The 14,791-nt window shown below is 44.8% G+C and overlaps 1 protein-coding gene across 2 annotated transcripts in view; it reads left to right on the top strand.

Annotated features, from left to right (window-relative positions):
- The first annotated feature begins 67 nt into the window (after positions 1-67).
- Spin1 (spindlin 1) overlaps positions 68-14,791 on the top strand; it is a 47,999-nt gene continuing 33,275 nt past the window's right edge. Inside the window, exon 1 of one of the 2 annotated variants that reach the window (XM_028772096.1) lies at positions 68-129. The gene's annotated coding sequence lies outside the window, so the exon portion shown is untranslated. Of the gene's footprint in view, positions 130-551; positions 648-14,791 lie in introns of those variants that run through there. The other variant, XM_028772097.1, reaches the window with a different exon arrangement.

The following is a 14,791-nucleotide window of genomic DNA, read 5'->3' on the forward strand; positions in this document are numbered from 1 at the left end:
GGCGGCCGGGGGGCGGGCGGCGGCCGCGGCGAGGAGCGGGGGTGGGGAGGCGCCGTCTGGCTCGGGCTGGGCCGGCGGGGAGCACGAGCGAGCCACGGCGGCCCCGTGGGCAGCCTCGGTGGCCGACAGGTGAGACGCGCGTGGGGCCGGGTGCAGGACGGTGAGGGGAAAGCGAGTGGGCCTCGCGGCGCCGGGACCCAGGTGAGCACAGCCCGCGGGGCCCTGGGCGCATTGTCCGCGGGCGGCGCCCCTCAGCGCCCCCTGCCGGCCGGGCTCGGTGGGGCCGGGGTGCGGCGGGCTGGGGCCGGGGCGTGCGCGAGTTCCTTTGTTCGTCGCCCCCGCCCGGTCCCCGCCGCCCCCGCCAACATGGCGCTCGCGGGGTCCCTGCCCCAGCCCCGCGGCCGCTTCCCGCGCGCTTTGTTCCGTGCCGGGCGGGGGGCGGGGGCGGGGGCATTGCGTAACCGGGCGGGGGAGGGGCGTGGCGGGACCCCCGCGGCGGGTCACTCCGGTGACGCCCTGCCTGGGGGGCTCGGGGCGCGGGCCTGCGTGACCTTGGGTTTGCCTCCCGGAATGCGCCGGATAGATGTGCGGTGCGGATACTGCGCAGCGCCGGGGGTCGCGGTCCCTGGCGGCTTCCTGCACGGATGGTGCGTTCTGGGCCTTTCCGGGAGTAGGGGGTGCTGGGTTGAGAAATGGCTTCAATCATCCACGTCGTTGCATGCGCATCTCAAAGTTTGTTTACGCAATTGTTTTTATATTGATTTGGTCTCGATGATCAGCGAATTGGGTTTCGGGTTTTGTAAGGGTTTTTCGGGGTGTGTGTGTGTGTGTGTATATGTGTATATGTGTGTGTGTGTGTGTGTGTGTGTGTGTGCAGTCTTACTTCTGGTTTAAAGGCTTGTTTATTTATCGTGTACGTCCAAAAGCTATACAAGATACGTTTAAGTGTTGTAAAGGATTTCGGTGTGACTAGCGAGGAAGATGGTATCCGTATCGAAATGCGAATGCCTCACTAACTTTCCTTGGAATTTTCTGGAAGAAGCTGCAGCCTGAAAGGATTGATGGAGAGTAATTGCCTTCTGCATAGCTTTTGTTAGGGAGTGAAAATGAAACCGGATCTTAGACGTTTTTAACCTACACATCCTGAGCACACTCCTGAGGTGGTGAAATTTTGGAAAGATAGAAGAGAGGAGGCGCATCTTTAGCCTTCCTTTTCACCCCTTCAGCATTAATGGGCGAACAGGATATACAGGATGTCCGTTATCGGATTTGATAATTGAGTATTAACGTTTTCTGCTATGTGTATAAAGACGTGTAGTGTTTCTTCCAATAAGTAAAACGGAATTAGCTTAAAGTCCTACTGGAATTCCTAAGAAATGGATCAAGCAAAAGGGCTTTCAGTCTAAATTAATTTGAGGTCTCCTGTACTCTAGACTGGTCTTGAACCCAGTATCCTTCTTTCAGCCTGGAGTACAAGCCCACCGGTGAGGGGCCATCTTTTTATTCTTAGGATTTTTGAGTGTATGTGTATGGTTGTTTTGTCTGCATTTTTGTCTGTGTACCACGTGTGTGTCTGGTGCCTAAGGAGTCCAGAAGAGGGCTCTGAACTTCCGGGTCTGGAGTCAGGCAAATGTGAGTGCTGGGAATCAAACATGGGTCCTTTGGAAGAATAGCCATTGCTGCTCCTAACTGCTGAGCCATGCTTAAGGTTTTTTAAAGATAGATTTTCACTCTGGAATTTCTCTAGTCAAGCCCACTTTTAGTGTTCAAAGGAGATGTTCTAAGACTTTGTGGGCTAGCTAAGGTCTGATGCTGCTTGTCTCTTACATAGGATAGTGTGGGGTTGCTATCCTGCACTCCACATCCAGGGTTTACACTTGCTCACTCCTCATCAGGCCTAGTGACAGGACTGTAACCCCAACTGTTGGGGAGGATTGGAAGTTTAAGGCCAGCTTGGATAATTTAAGATCCGGTTTCAAAAAGTCAGAAGTCAGTAGTATAGCAGTTCCCCCGCACATGATGGACTCCAACAAAGTGGCTACCATGTAAACGTTTCTTAAATAGAGTAGGTTTTAGGGAATGAAGGCATTCTTTCGTGTTGTTGATTCACCCCCACCACATACCCCCAATCTGACGATAGAGGCGGGGCTGGCTGTTTAGGTAGTGTCTTTAATTGCCAGCTCCAGAGCAGGGGCAATATGATGGGGAAGCCCTGTGCCCGAGGCTCTGCTGTTCTCTGTCATTCTGAGGGATGAGGTGCCCTGTTCCTCTCTCCTTAGGATCACAATTCACATTTTCATTTTGGGAACCCTGAAAAATATTGCTGTTATTGAGCTTGGAACTTCCTTTTATGGGGCAGAAGAAGGCTGAAAACAAAGGATGAAAGGGATTGGTGGACTGAAAGTTACTTCCCTTTCGAAGTGGAGACCCGGAGAACTCAATAGAAAAACAGTTCCATATCCGATCACTTGGATGGGGTTTGCCAAGAATCAAAACTGAGCGCCCTCACGGAGGGGCTGCTGTTGTCTTGTGGATTGAAATGGCCTGCTGGGGAAGTCTGGTTGTTGTCTTTGATTTTTCTGAAGGTCAAATAACCACTTAGTTTCAGTTTGAGCTGCTTCCGTAGGACTCACGACTCTGTTTTGATCTCTGGGAGTCTGGTGCAAGACTGAACTTGAAGACCATGGCCTCTGGACTTTTTATTTGACTGCATTCTTATGCTGTATCTCAGGTAGTCGTCCTCCCATTAGAGAGGGATGATGTGGGATTGATGTGGTTTGTGTGTGCCTCTTTGTTTTGTGGGTGGTCCTAAATCCAAAATTGCACCCTTACCATTTGTAAGAGTCTCTTAGAAAAACTTTTTGGTAGAGCTTGGTCTTTGGGGTAGCTAACACAGTTACACCTGGACTGACTGTATTGTCAATTATTTGCAGCATTTTTTTTTCTACTGTGTTAGAAATAACATGAAGGGAGCCAGCCATGGCATGCACCTGTAATCCCAGTACTAAGGGGTGGAGGAGGCAGGTGGATGAAAGTTTCAGGCAACACAGATCTCACAGATCTATCGTTGTGGAATGCTTAGCTGTTGGAAAGGCTATCTGCATGCTCATTAGTAGAACCTCAGTTTGATGGAGGATATTTAAAAACAAGTATTTGCAGCTAAATGTTTTTCTTTCTCTCTTCCTAAATGAGACGCTGCTTTTTTTTTTTTTTCTAGCTGCTTTGTTCAGTTTGGAAGCCTGGTGTTGTGAAAACGTAGTTGAGGACCTTGCCCTCTGGGTGGAACTAACCTCTGTGCAGTACTGGGCATACACTTGCAGGAGAGATTTAAAGCCTTCAGCCCCTGAGCTGCAGCCTGGGAGGAAGCATCTCTTTCTCCAGGCTATAGTGACTTGTAGAGTTCTTCCGTGTAGTTCCAAAACGACAGCTGGACAAGTCAATGTTGATCCCTTCCCCTTCCTTCTCAGCTCAGCCACAGTTACTTGCGTCTGTTTTGTCTGTGTCCTTAAGTAAACAGCTTGGTTGGAAGTACCTTCGAATTGAATCTAGTTTAAGTTGGTTTTACTGGGTACCTAATTTAAAATCATCCTGAGTCAAAGCTGGAGAGGTTGCTCAGCTATTAGGAGCACTTGCTGCTCTTGCAGAGGACTCTTATCTGGTTCCTTGCACCCACATGATAGCTCACAGATTTGTAGTTCCAGTTCTAGGAACTCAATTGCCCTCTTCTGGCCTCCATAGACATTGCTTGTACATGGCGTGCACGCACACACACACACACACACAGAGTCAAAACATCCATGAACGTTAGATAAAAACAAATCTTTAGAAACATAGTATTGTCCTGTAGGACTAAGGTACATAATAAGAAGTTTGCCTTTACAATCTAAAGGGTTTATAGGGAAGTTACAGTTATGCTTACAGTGATTTATGTACCCAAGAATGAGAAGAGGAAGATGTGCAGTAGGAAAGAAAAGAAGTTCAAATGGCGAGTGGGACAGTAGGAACGAAGTTGACATTGGTGGTAGTTAGTAGTCTTCAGGGAGAGGAAGTATCCTTCCATTCACGCTTTGAATTCCAGGTGGAAGTTACCTTTACTCTCAGGAGGCCTTAAATACCTTATCAGGAGCAGGCCAAAGTTCACTACAGTTCATTCTTGGCACATAGTAACTCCAGTGGACACTGAGATGTGTTAACACCTGTAGTTTAATGTGTCTGATACTTGTATGAGAACAAATTTAGGGCCAGATTTTGAATACTGTATTTTACATGAGTGTAGTTGGTATTTATTTATTTATTTATAGTAAAATGTAGTTGGTATTATTTGAGACAATGTCTCACTGTGTGGGGGACAGTGGACCATGCCAGGAAACTTAAGGTAAGGTAGAGCCAGTCTGAGACCCCAGCACTCAGATACCTACCTGAGATGATAGGTGCCTCCCTGCTCCCTGCCAGATTCCTGACCTAGAACACGTGATCACACTCCCCATGTAGGTCAGGTATCCCAAAACTGATTTCTCCATGCTTATGAGGTACCTAGAGGCCCTGAGGGTTTAGCCAATAAGCCTCCCTTCCTGGACTGGTCGTTCCTCCCTGCAAAGTCTCTGGTCCACTCTGGGAAGTTGGTATTCGTCCATTTTCCACGATGAACAGTCCATTAACGGTATGGATAAACATGGACTGTCTACTCCATCAAAACCACCTTGGGAGAAGGCCTTTAAAGGCCTACAGAGCAGCACTAAGTCTCCTGTGGAAGGCCTCTCTGTGCTTCCAGACAACTGCCTACCTTCACTGATGAGCTAAGTGGAAGTGCCCCAGGTTTGTTGTTGTCCTCAGCCCACAGGCCCTCAACGGTCACAGCCCGAGGGTCCCCCAATCCTTCATTCCTGACTCTGCAGCACCCCAGTGGCGACTGGGTGCTGGGGGTCAGGAGACCCCAGCTTCGGCCTCTATCTCAGACTATGTTCTCCCACCCTGAGTGGTGTCTTAACACTACCGTAAGGCCCAGCACCAGATGGCTGAGGTACAGGGAGACCAGGCAGCCAAGCACTCCCTGCATTTTGCCTCCCTGGCCACAGTGTGTCCCACACCCCAGCAGTGGGGCAGAACATGGATCCACAGCTGTGCAGCCCTTGATAATCTGAGACTTGCTCTGTAGACCAGGTTGTCCTTGAACTCACAGAGATCTGCCTGCCTTCCAAGTGCTGGGGCTAAAGGAACAAGCCTCCACATGTTGCCAGGTGCTTATTTTTTAGGACAGGAAACCATATTAACATAGGACCAGGACTAGACTTCTGTTCTAGAGCAGCATGAAAGGTGGGTGGGCCTCTTAGAGAAGTGATGAAGTCAGCTGAGTCTAGGAAGTTGGTCTGAACTCACCAGCATGTTCATGTCATGTTGAAGTAGATCTATTCAGTGTGGGCATTAGTCACATTTTGCCAGAGTAAGTGAAAAACCAAAGGTTGTTATTTTTCTAAGTAATGAGGATCAGGCTTTGTGCTGAACAAGGCCTTGAGACTACTAAGTAATTAAACAAAAGACTTTGATTTTTTTTAAAGGGATTAAAAAAAAGATTTATTCATCATATGAATTCTCTATCTGCATGTACACCTCCATGCCAGAAGAGGGCATCAGACCCTGTTATAATTGTGAGCCACCATGTGGTTGCTGGGAATTGAACACAGGACCGCTGGAAGAGCAGCCAGTGCTCTTAACCACTAAGCCATCTCTCCAGGCGCCTCCTCCCTTTTTAAAGTCAGGCTCTCTCGTAGTCTAGGCTGGACTCAAACTTGTGTTCCAAGTGCTGAGTGTTGGGATTCCAGGTTTACACTCCCACATCTGTAGGGTTTTTTGTTTTGTTTGTTTTGTTTGTTTGTTTGTTTGTTTTGCCTGCAGTCATTGTAAAATCCAGACTTTATGTTTTATGTTGGGTTTGTCAGTCTTATTGTATACTGACATTGCTACAACTAGCTTGAGTTGGCTCCTGACACAGATGATAGGGAAAGAATATTCTTTTTCCTACTTGTGATGGTTCCTGGGAATTATCATCATGACAGAATCTACAGTCACCTGGAAGAAAGGCTCTGAGTTTTGTGCAAGATTATCTTAATGAAGTTACTGCTGTGAGGAGACCCACCCACTGTGGCTGGCATGGGTCCCTGACTGAGATCTTGCACTGTGGAAATGAAGAAAGGGAACAGAGAGCAGATGCATTCATCTCTGTTTCCTGACTGTGGGTCACAGGGCCCTGTGACCAGCAGCTTCAGCCTCCCGCTACCTTGATTTGCATTTGTTTCCTTGAACTCTGAGCCAGAATAAACCTTTCTCCCTTAAGTTGCTTTTGTCAGGGTATTTTATCACAGCAGCAGAAAAGAAGCCGTTAGTCCTGTGGTTGGGAGGAGACTTTAGGGCTGTCAGAGTTCTGTTATGTCCTTGCAACTGCTACTGTCCCGCTTCCATTGAACTGACTAGGGACACACACACACACACACACACACACACTATTTTGATGCTGTGTGGAATCAAGGTTAGTACTTCAAGGTTTCACATTGAAATCAACTTTTTTTCTTTGATGTTGAAATGTGTAGTCTTAGCAACATTGATGCAATTGCGTTCTCCCATATTGCATATATAGTCGTTTGAAAATAAAATTAGTCAGTAGAGCAGCTGTAGGTTGTTTGACTGTGTTCTTTGTGTGTTTCGGGAAATATTAAAAAATGCAGTTCACGCTACGCCAGCAGGCCCTGGTGGGCTGGCTGGCTAGGCACTGGCGGGCATGGCCAGCCTGTTCTCATCTCGTGGAGACTTTCTGACTCAGAGCTCCAGCCACCTCACTAAGTTCCCACTGGCGGGTGGCTATAATGCCAAACCCTGGCTTCAAAGTTCCCATGGCTTTTTGGGGTACACCTCTTGCAAACCTATGCTTTGCTGCCATACCTTTCTCTCTGGAACCCATTCGAGCCACAGCGTGAAGGAAAACATCAGACTTAGTTCAGAATCAAAGGTAACTCAATCGCTGGGCGCAACAACTAGAATCCAATCTTATAAGCCATAATAAATCTAAATTCTCCAGTGGGAACTGGGGGGTCACTAGTAGCTACATCTTGTCCTTCCACTGTCCCTGACCAAAAGCTTGTATCTCTCCTGCCTCTTCTCTTCCTCTCTCTGACCCAGAAGTCCTGCCTACTAGCCCAGTGATTGATTTTTTTATTCATTAGAAGGGTCACATGAAGTCCAGCGTAGTGATTCCCAGGCAGCCCCTCCTGGGGAAACTAAATTAGCATCAAAATACAAACAGCATCAGGGCTTTCCACAATATTTATGTCTTTAGAACATAATTGTATTGTTGATATTCTGAACCAGAAAGCCATCTAAAAATATTACTTAACTTGGTAAATAATGTAAAAGCACTTGTTCAGGCAAACTTGACCATCTGAGCTCCATCCTTATGTCTCACAGTAGAAGGAAAAATCAACCTCCACATGTTCAGTGTCATGAGAATACACACATCACACACAAATAAAAGTTTCCTTGAAAAAAGTTCCAGTTGGGTATAAGTTTGGTTTATTTGAATTAAATCCTTTCTTAGTCTTTTCAGGTTCATATAATGTTTGTAATGTTTGGCTTTTTGAGACAGGGTCATGGGATTGCAGACCCGGCCATTGCATGACGCCTGCTTTAATTTTCTTACTGTGTTTTTGGTTGTTTTTTTTTTCCCCCATGTCACATATCCCTGTGAACATTAATGTAATTCAGAAATCAGAACAGTTTTCAGAAGTCGTTGTTGTACCATCTCTGTTGGTCTGTCATCTGTCCTGCCTGCCCCAGTAATATGTTTCTGTTCCTTCTTTGGTGTTTGAGTTTTGAAAACAGAAACACACGTATTTTAATTTCCTTCTTTTACGCCATGAGCTGCTTGATGTCAACAATTCTGGGGACCCATGGTGAAGTCATGTGGAAAGGCTGATTTTGCTTGCCTTCATCCGAGTTCAGTCAGTGGCTCTTTACTGTGACTAACTTTTGCAGTTTGAGGTTCAACAGCAAAATTAGCATGAGTCTAGTTTTTAAAAGAAAATTTAAAAAAATTAAATCTAATGATTTTTTTAAAAAGGTTTATTTGTATTTTCATTTATATATAGGAATGTGTTTGTGTTATAGTGTATTGTTATGTCATGTGTTTGTGGTTCCTGGTGGAAGCCAGAAGGAGCATCACATCCCCTGAAGTCACCAGCAGTTGTGAGCTACCCTATGGAGGTTCTGGGAACTGAATTTGGGCCCTCTGTAAGAGCAGCATGGCTCTTAGGTACTGAGTCATCCCCACAGTCCTGGACGGTTCACTCTTAACCATAGAGCCTAACAAACAACTTTGGCATACTTGATTCTTTTTTTTTTTTTTTTAGTTTTTTTGAGACAGGGTTTCTCTGTGTATCCCTGGCAGTCCTGGAACTCACTCTGTAGACCAGGCTGGCCTCGAACTCAGAAATCTACCTGCCTCTGCCTCCCAAGTGCTGGGATTAAAGGCGTGCACCACCACTGCCCGGCGGCATACTTGTTTTTTTGCTGTCTCGTTTTTCCCTTTAAGTCTAGAATTTCCACGTAATTTTTTTTTTTCTAAAGGAATTATGTTGTAACTTTTCTTTGTAGCCAAACTGACAACATTACTGTATTTGTACTTTTACTAAGTAAAAATTGGGACATGAGCCTGCAGGTTCTGCAGTAGTGTGGATCTGAGAGCCCCTGTGCCTACCAAGTGATTCATGTGTGGATAGTTGGACTGCATAGGTAGGTAGGTGGGCAGAAGGGTAATTACCGTTCTGGGCAGCAAAGGGCAGGATTTCATAACGCTACTCAGGCGGTGTGGCGTTTGCACTGCGTGTTTTCAGCCTCAGTCTGCACTAGTCATTGAAGCTGCCTGGAGGAAGCCTGTGTACCTTTCCTTCTGCCTTCTTAGGGGAAGTTCAGGGATCTTGGTTTTTGTTGCTTTTCTCTTTAAAAATCCTTATCTTCCTTCAATGATGTTTTGCTCAAGCCTTACTTTGCTGTTGGGTGTGAATTGGAGTGGAGATGCTAATGTGCCCAGTACCTGCTACAGTCATCAACAGGTTTCTCCTGTTCTTGGCTTCACTGAAGTACACACTCCTAGTTCTTCTCAAAATTAGTGAGTGGTACTTTGCTTAATAAATTTGACTAGTTTTCTTCGAAAAGATTGCACTCTATAAAAGCAGAGATTGTTTTAGTTTTGCCCTAATTACTTTCCTAGTTCACTCTTTAGGTTCTGAGTTAAATGATAGGAACTCAGGGCTGTGAGTGTCTTAGTCCGCTCTACAGATAGATATTCACCATGTGGTGATGGTTGAGTAAACAATCACAGTTTTTATTTTCTTATTTTCTGTGTTGGTGACTGACTTTGAGGGTCTCCAAGACAATCACCAACCTGCACCTACACTTAGTTGATGAGGTGGAGAAGCTAGAGGGTGCCTGGGTCAGAAATCAGTGCAGTGTGCAGAGCCATGGTACTGCTTCTGCACACTCCTGTTCCTGTGCAAGGCTGCCTCATGGCCAATCCAAGCCAGAAAAACTGGGAAGGAGATTTGGGAGTGCAGTGCAGCTTGGGTAAAGTTAAAACACTACAAATCATGATGATGGGCTCAGGGTGGAAAGATTTAACCCAGGTGTTGTTTTGGGTGGCTGATGGTGGTAGTGCAACTGATGCAACTGATGGATGTTATACAGCTTCCCTGAGACGTAGAGAGAGATTCCTGAGGTGTATTCATCCCAGTTAAGAAAGGGCACCAGCAGACCAAAGGATTTTGTGAACCAATGAGTTCATTTGAGTTACTTTACTAGAGCTTGAGTTACTTCTGCCATTCCTCTACCAAGAAATTCCACCCTAGTCAGCTGTTTACTGCTTTCTGGTTGTTGGAAGAGAAGGTTATCTCCTGAGTTCTATGGCCAGCTCTGTAGGAGAAAATATTACTGGCCCCATTTTGGATCTCCTGAGGGGTTCACATGGGTCTTCAGCCTCTCTGCTTCATGACTGTAGTGGTGAAGTCTAACCCTGAAGAACACTACAGTGGATGAGGGTATTGACTAGACAGCACTGGAAACCTAAAAGTCAGATCCAGTGGCGTGTGGTCAGAATTAACAGAGCTGGAGACCTTGGGACTGTTGTGCCAGTGGGACTGGGCTCTCTGGTCCACCCACAGGGACCTACCTCTGCCCCCTCTTCTGGTGTTTTCCTCACAGCCGGCTCCACCAATCTTCTAGACATGTAATGGAGTGACTCATCAGAAGATTGTACAGTCTTACCGCTTTGCAAACAAAAATCTGAGAGAAGTGTCGGAGTATTATGGACAGAACATATACCTACGAAAGAAACATACAGCTTTGTGTATTGTACAAGGTGATTCACAGATACCCAAGGCCAAGTTTTTGTACATCTCAGGTGTAGCGCTAATACACTGATGGCATTCATTTCTTTGACAGATTCTTTCTATGTAGCTCAGGTGTGTGGACCTTGCTGTGTAGTCCAAGTTAGCATCAAATTAGCAGTCCTCCTACCTCAGCTTCGGAAATGCTAGAATTACAGTCCTATGCTATATTTTACATTCTCTGTTCTGTATACTGTGTCAGGTGACTAGTTTGGTTTCTGGTTACTTTGAGGCTAAGTTAGGAAAAGCGTTCAAATGGGGTTTGGGGAATTACCAGTAACAAGAGGAAGAGAGGCAAGAAGACATGAAACAGAGTTAAAAACTAGAGTAAAACTCTTGGTGACTGGGCTCTTAGTGGGAAAGGCATTGTTGTGGCCTTTCAAGTAGATCTTGGTGGACTGTACAGGGATGGGACTTTGAGCACAATTTGGGGGCAGAGTAGAGGAGAGACTAATGTAAAGCACTGTCTGTTTATTCCTGTGCTAAACAGTGACTCCCTGCATGCCTTTCAGTCCAGACGGGTCACTTATGGGAGAAAGGACCTTGCTTTATTGATCAGGATCATTCCTTGTGTGTGGCAAATGAGGTACCCAGATACACTGAAAGTCAGGAGGTCAGAATGCTCTCCCCAGTGCCCCAGTGTGGCCGTCCATGTTCTTACTGAAAGGCACTTTGTTTTTCCTTAGCGGGAAGTTTCATTTTCTCTTTCTCTATAAATACTAACTCAGTATTATTTCATTTTGGATTTATCTGGCTTTCGTCTGAAAAAATCTTTTTTTTATAACATTTTTTTAAGATTTATTTATTTATTATATGTAAGTACACTGTAGCTGTCTTCAGACACCCATATGGGGGCATCAGATCTCATTGTAGATAGTTGTGAGCCACCATGTGGTTGCTGGGATTTGAACTCATGACCTCTAGAAGAGCAGTCAGTGCTCTTAACTGCTGAGCCATCTCACCAGCCCCCTCGTCTGAAAAATTCTTAACTGTAATGGTAATGAGATTAATTAGTTAAACCTGAAATATTTTGACCAGTTGCTGTTATGCAGAAATCAGTCTACAAACTTAAAATGAATGGAGATCTCCAAACTAGAATCTTCAGTGTGTAGCTGTGCGCTCTATCCCTTACTGCTGAAGTTCAGTGAGAATCAATTTCATCTTATTCCTTCTTGGATTTTGATACATGGTCTGGTGTAGACCAGGCTGACCTTGAACCCCTGATCCTCCTGCCTCCACTTTAGGACTGACTGCTTCCACCTTTGAATATCATTTTCTCAAACCAATTCTTAGGCTGAGGTTTTAGGTTCTTTATTCCATTTTGATAACTGGTGTGTCTTAGTTAGTACTGCTGTGAACAGACACCATGACCAAAGCAACTCTTATAAGGACACCAAAGCAACTCTTATAAGGACATTGAATTGGGCCTTGCTTACAGGTTCAGAGGTTCAGTCCATTATCATCAAGGCAGGAGCATGGCAGCATTCAAGCAGGCACAGTGCAGGAAGAGTTGAGCCTTCTACATCTTCATCTGAAGGCTGCTAGCAGAATACTGGCTTCCAGGGAGCTAGGATGAGGATCTTGAAGCCCACACCCACAGTGACATACCTACTCAAACAAGGCCACCTATTCTAACAGGGCCACACCTTTTAATAGTGCCACTCCCTTCACTGAGCATATACAAACCATCATAAGGTGGTACTTTTAAGTATTTATTATTAGAGAGAGTGAACTAAAGGTTATGGAATCTTTCCTTCATCTAAACTGACAGCCCTTTCCCCTTTCCCCCAAAGATGTGAGAAAAGTAGCTAGTAGATACTTCCATTAGTAGTGAAGAACATCTGTTTTAGAAGTTTGACTCCTTCTTATAGAGAGTCATAGAACTGAATATGCGGGTTGTTAATAGGTTTCTGAGTGTGTTGTGACCAAGAACATTCAGAGGGAAACAGTGAATGAATGAATCTGAGACATTTGACAGTACTTGCCTGTGTTGTCTGTTACAGCGTCACCGTGTGTCGCCTTGTACTGTACTTCTTGGGGTTGAGCTATACTCCCGTGTCTAAACCCTGCCTTTCCTCAGATTAGAGATGTAGGTTGGGGTCACTGTGTTCTCACTCTACATACAAACATTTCTGCCTTCAGAAGACAAAGACATTATTTTCCTACTGTCATTTCTTAGCTTGTCAGTATCAAATTAGTGTAGCTTTGGGTTATATTGTATTAGTGTTTGACTTTTAAAGTTGCTGTTTGAATGATTTTATTGAAAAAGGTTATTAAGCAAATTTTGATTTAGAATTAGGATAGAACTTCAAACGTTTCTGTAATGGCCCAATTCTTTGTGCTGTTCTTTTCTGTGATGGTACATTCTTAGAAGCGATGATCATAGACTCAGAAATACCTGCCAACTGTGAAAACATGGTGACCTTCATCTTGCAGTCTCAAATGTTTTAGCTAAGATTTAATATTAAATTCTTTGTGTAAAAAGTGTATTTTTATTAGTATGAAAGTTTGTTTTCATTTTTAATAATAAAAAGAGTCTACCAAATAATTGTTCTGAAGTGAATTTCTTTGTGACTCTTCAATAACTGATTTGTGTACTTAGATATTATTATCCTCAGGGTTATGTAAGATTTCTCCTGCAAACGTTGAGGAAGCCCTGAAACACACCTCAGTTTCTCTGCTCTTTGCGTCATTGTGGTTTGATAATTCACTAAGTAGCCACAGAGAAAGTACAGTCTTTTATGATTATAGCTCTGTGTCAGAAAAGGATACAAAGGACCAGCCAGAGGAGGTCCTCAGAGTGAGGGCATCCTCCCGTGGAGTCAGGTCAGATGAGTACTGGCACAGCCATACACCAGCATACTAAGTGCTGTCAGTCAGCAGAGCTCACATGAGAGTGTGTGTCCACAGACTACTGATGGCTCATGTGTCATCTTGATGGGTTGAGTAATTGGTATCTCTGTTCCCTAGATGTCTGACTGCTGTCTGGGGCTCAGAGCTGCAGCCTCCAATCCCTTGGTTGGTCTTTCTGTGTGGCCAGCCCCTTCCCAGTCATATTATTAGTGTTAATTGGCTGGGAGCTCACCTTGACTCTGAGACAGTCTCATCCTTGGATGTTTCGGGATATAGAGGAACTTTTTGAGGAGCTACATAAAGGCTGCGAGCTTTGGTGTGCCATCAATAGTTGTTCTTCTCCAGGGTAGCTGAGGACCCTACCCTGAGTTGCACTGTGGTTATTGGTGCTTGAGTGCCTAGTGCCTTTGGCTAGTCTTTGCTGGAGTAGCAGGTCAGTAGCTGCCACAATCGGTGGGTTTTAGGTGTTTTGAGGTCTACAACATGTGCAGAGAGGGTTGGTAAGATCTGTGGCTTCTTTTGTAAGTCAGCTGCACTATCGTGTTTTCCTGGGGAAGAGGTGCTGTATTTCAGAAGGAAGGTTTAAAAAAAATTGAGTGTATCGGTTTCTACCATCTGGATTTGTGGTCATTGTTAAAATTTGGTATCTGTGAGTTTAGACCAAGGGATGATTTTGCTTAAAATGTTAAGAATGTTTTGGGCTTTGAAGAACTTAGATACTACTTAAACGTTTATGACAACCAAGTTTTTCAGCAACTTGAAGTAATTGAGCCCATTTTCTCCCTTTTTTATTTTTATTTTTTTGGTGGTGCTATGGATGAAACCCAGGCTTTTTCACATGCAAATGATCTATCATGGAGGTACTGCATCCCTTGATTCTTCACGTTAACTTTGATGTACAGAGGCCTTTATTTAGGCTTAGATAACATATGTTAGAACAGTTTTACTTGGGATTTCTAGTAAATGTTATTTTATTCCCAAGAAGGTTCTGAGTTGCAATTCTCAGAATTACAGAATCTAAAGCCATTGACCCATTGACTGACCCCTTTTGCTCTTGACTTTTGTTCTTCAAAGTGGGGCTCTCACCCAACCTGGCACTTGGATTTAGATGACTTTGTCTCAAAGTAATTGTCATTTTATGGTGGGAGGTTTCAAGAACGTTGGGAAACCTGAAATGCAGGTGAATACCTCCTGTATACGGCTCCCTCCAGATTCCGTCTGGGCACATGTACATTTGGAGGTCAGAGGAGAAGTTTGGAGTTGGTTCTCTCTTCCATCCTTAGGGTGGTTCTGGGGATCCAGGTCAGCTTGTCAGGCTTGTGCAGCACATGCCTTTACCCACTCAACCATTTTGCAGGCTCCATTTTTTAAAATTACTATATTAGAAATAATGAGATTAAGATATAGTTCACTTGCTAGAGTGCATATGTAGCATGCATGAGCCCCTGGCCTCCTTCCTTCTTTCTAATTATAAAACCAGATGTACTGGTACACAGCTGTGTTTTCAGAAC

The sequence above is a fragment of the Grammomys surdaster genome, unplaced genomic scaffold (genome assembly GCF_004785775.1).
Source record: "Grammomys surdaster isolate TR1022 unplaced genomic scaffold, NIH_TR_1.0 211, whole genome shotgun sequence".
NCBI lineage: Eukaryota > Metazoa > Chordata > Mammalia > Rodentia > Muridae > Grammomys > Grammomys surdaster.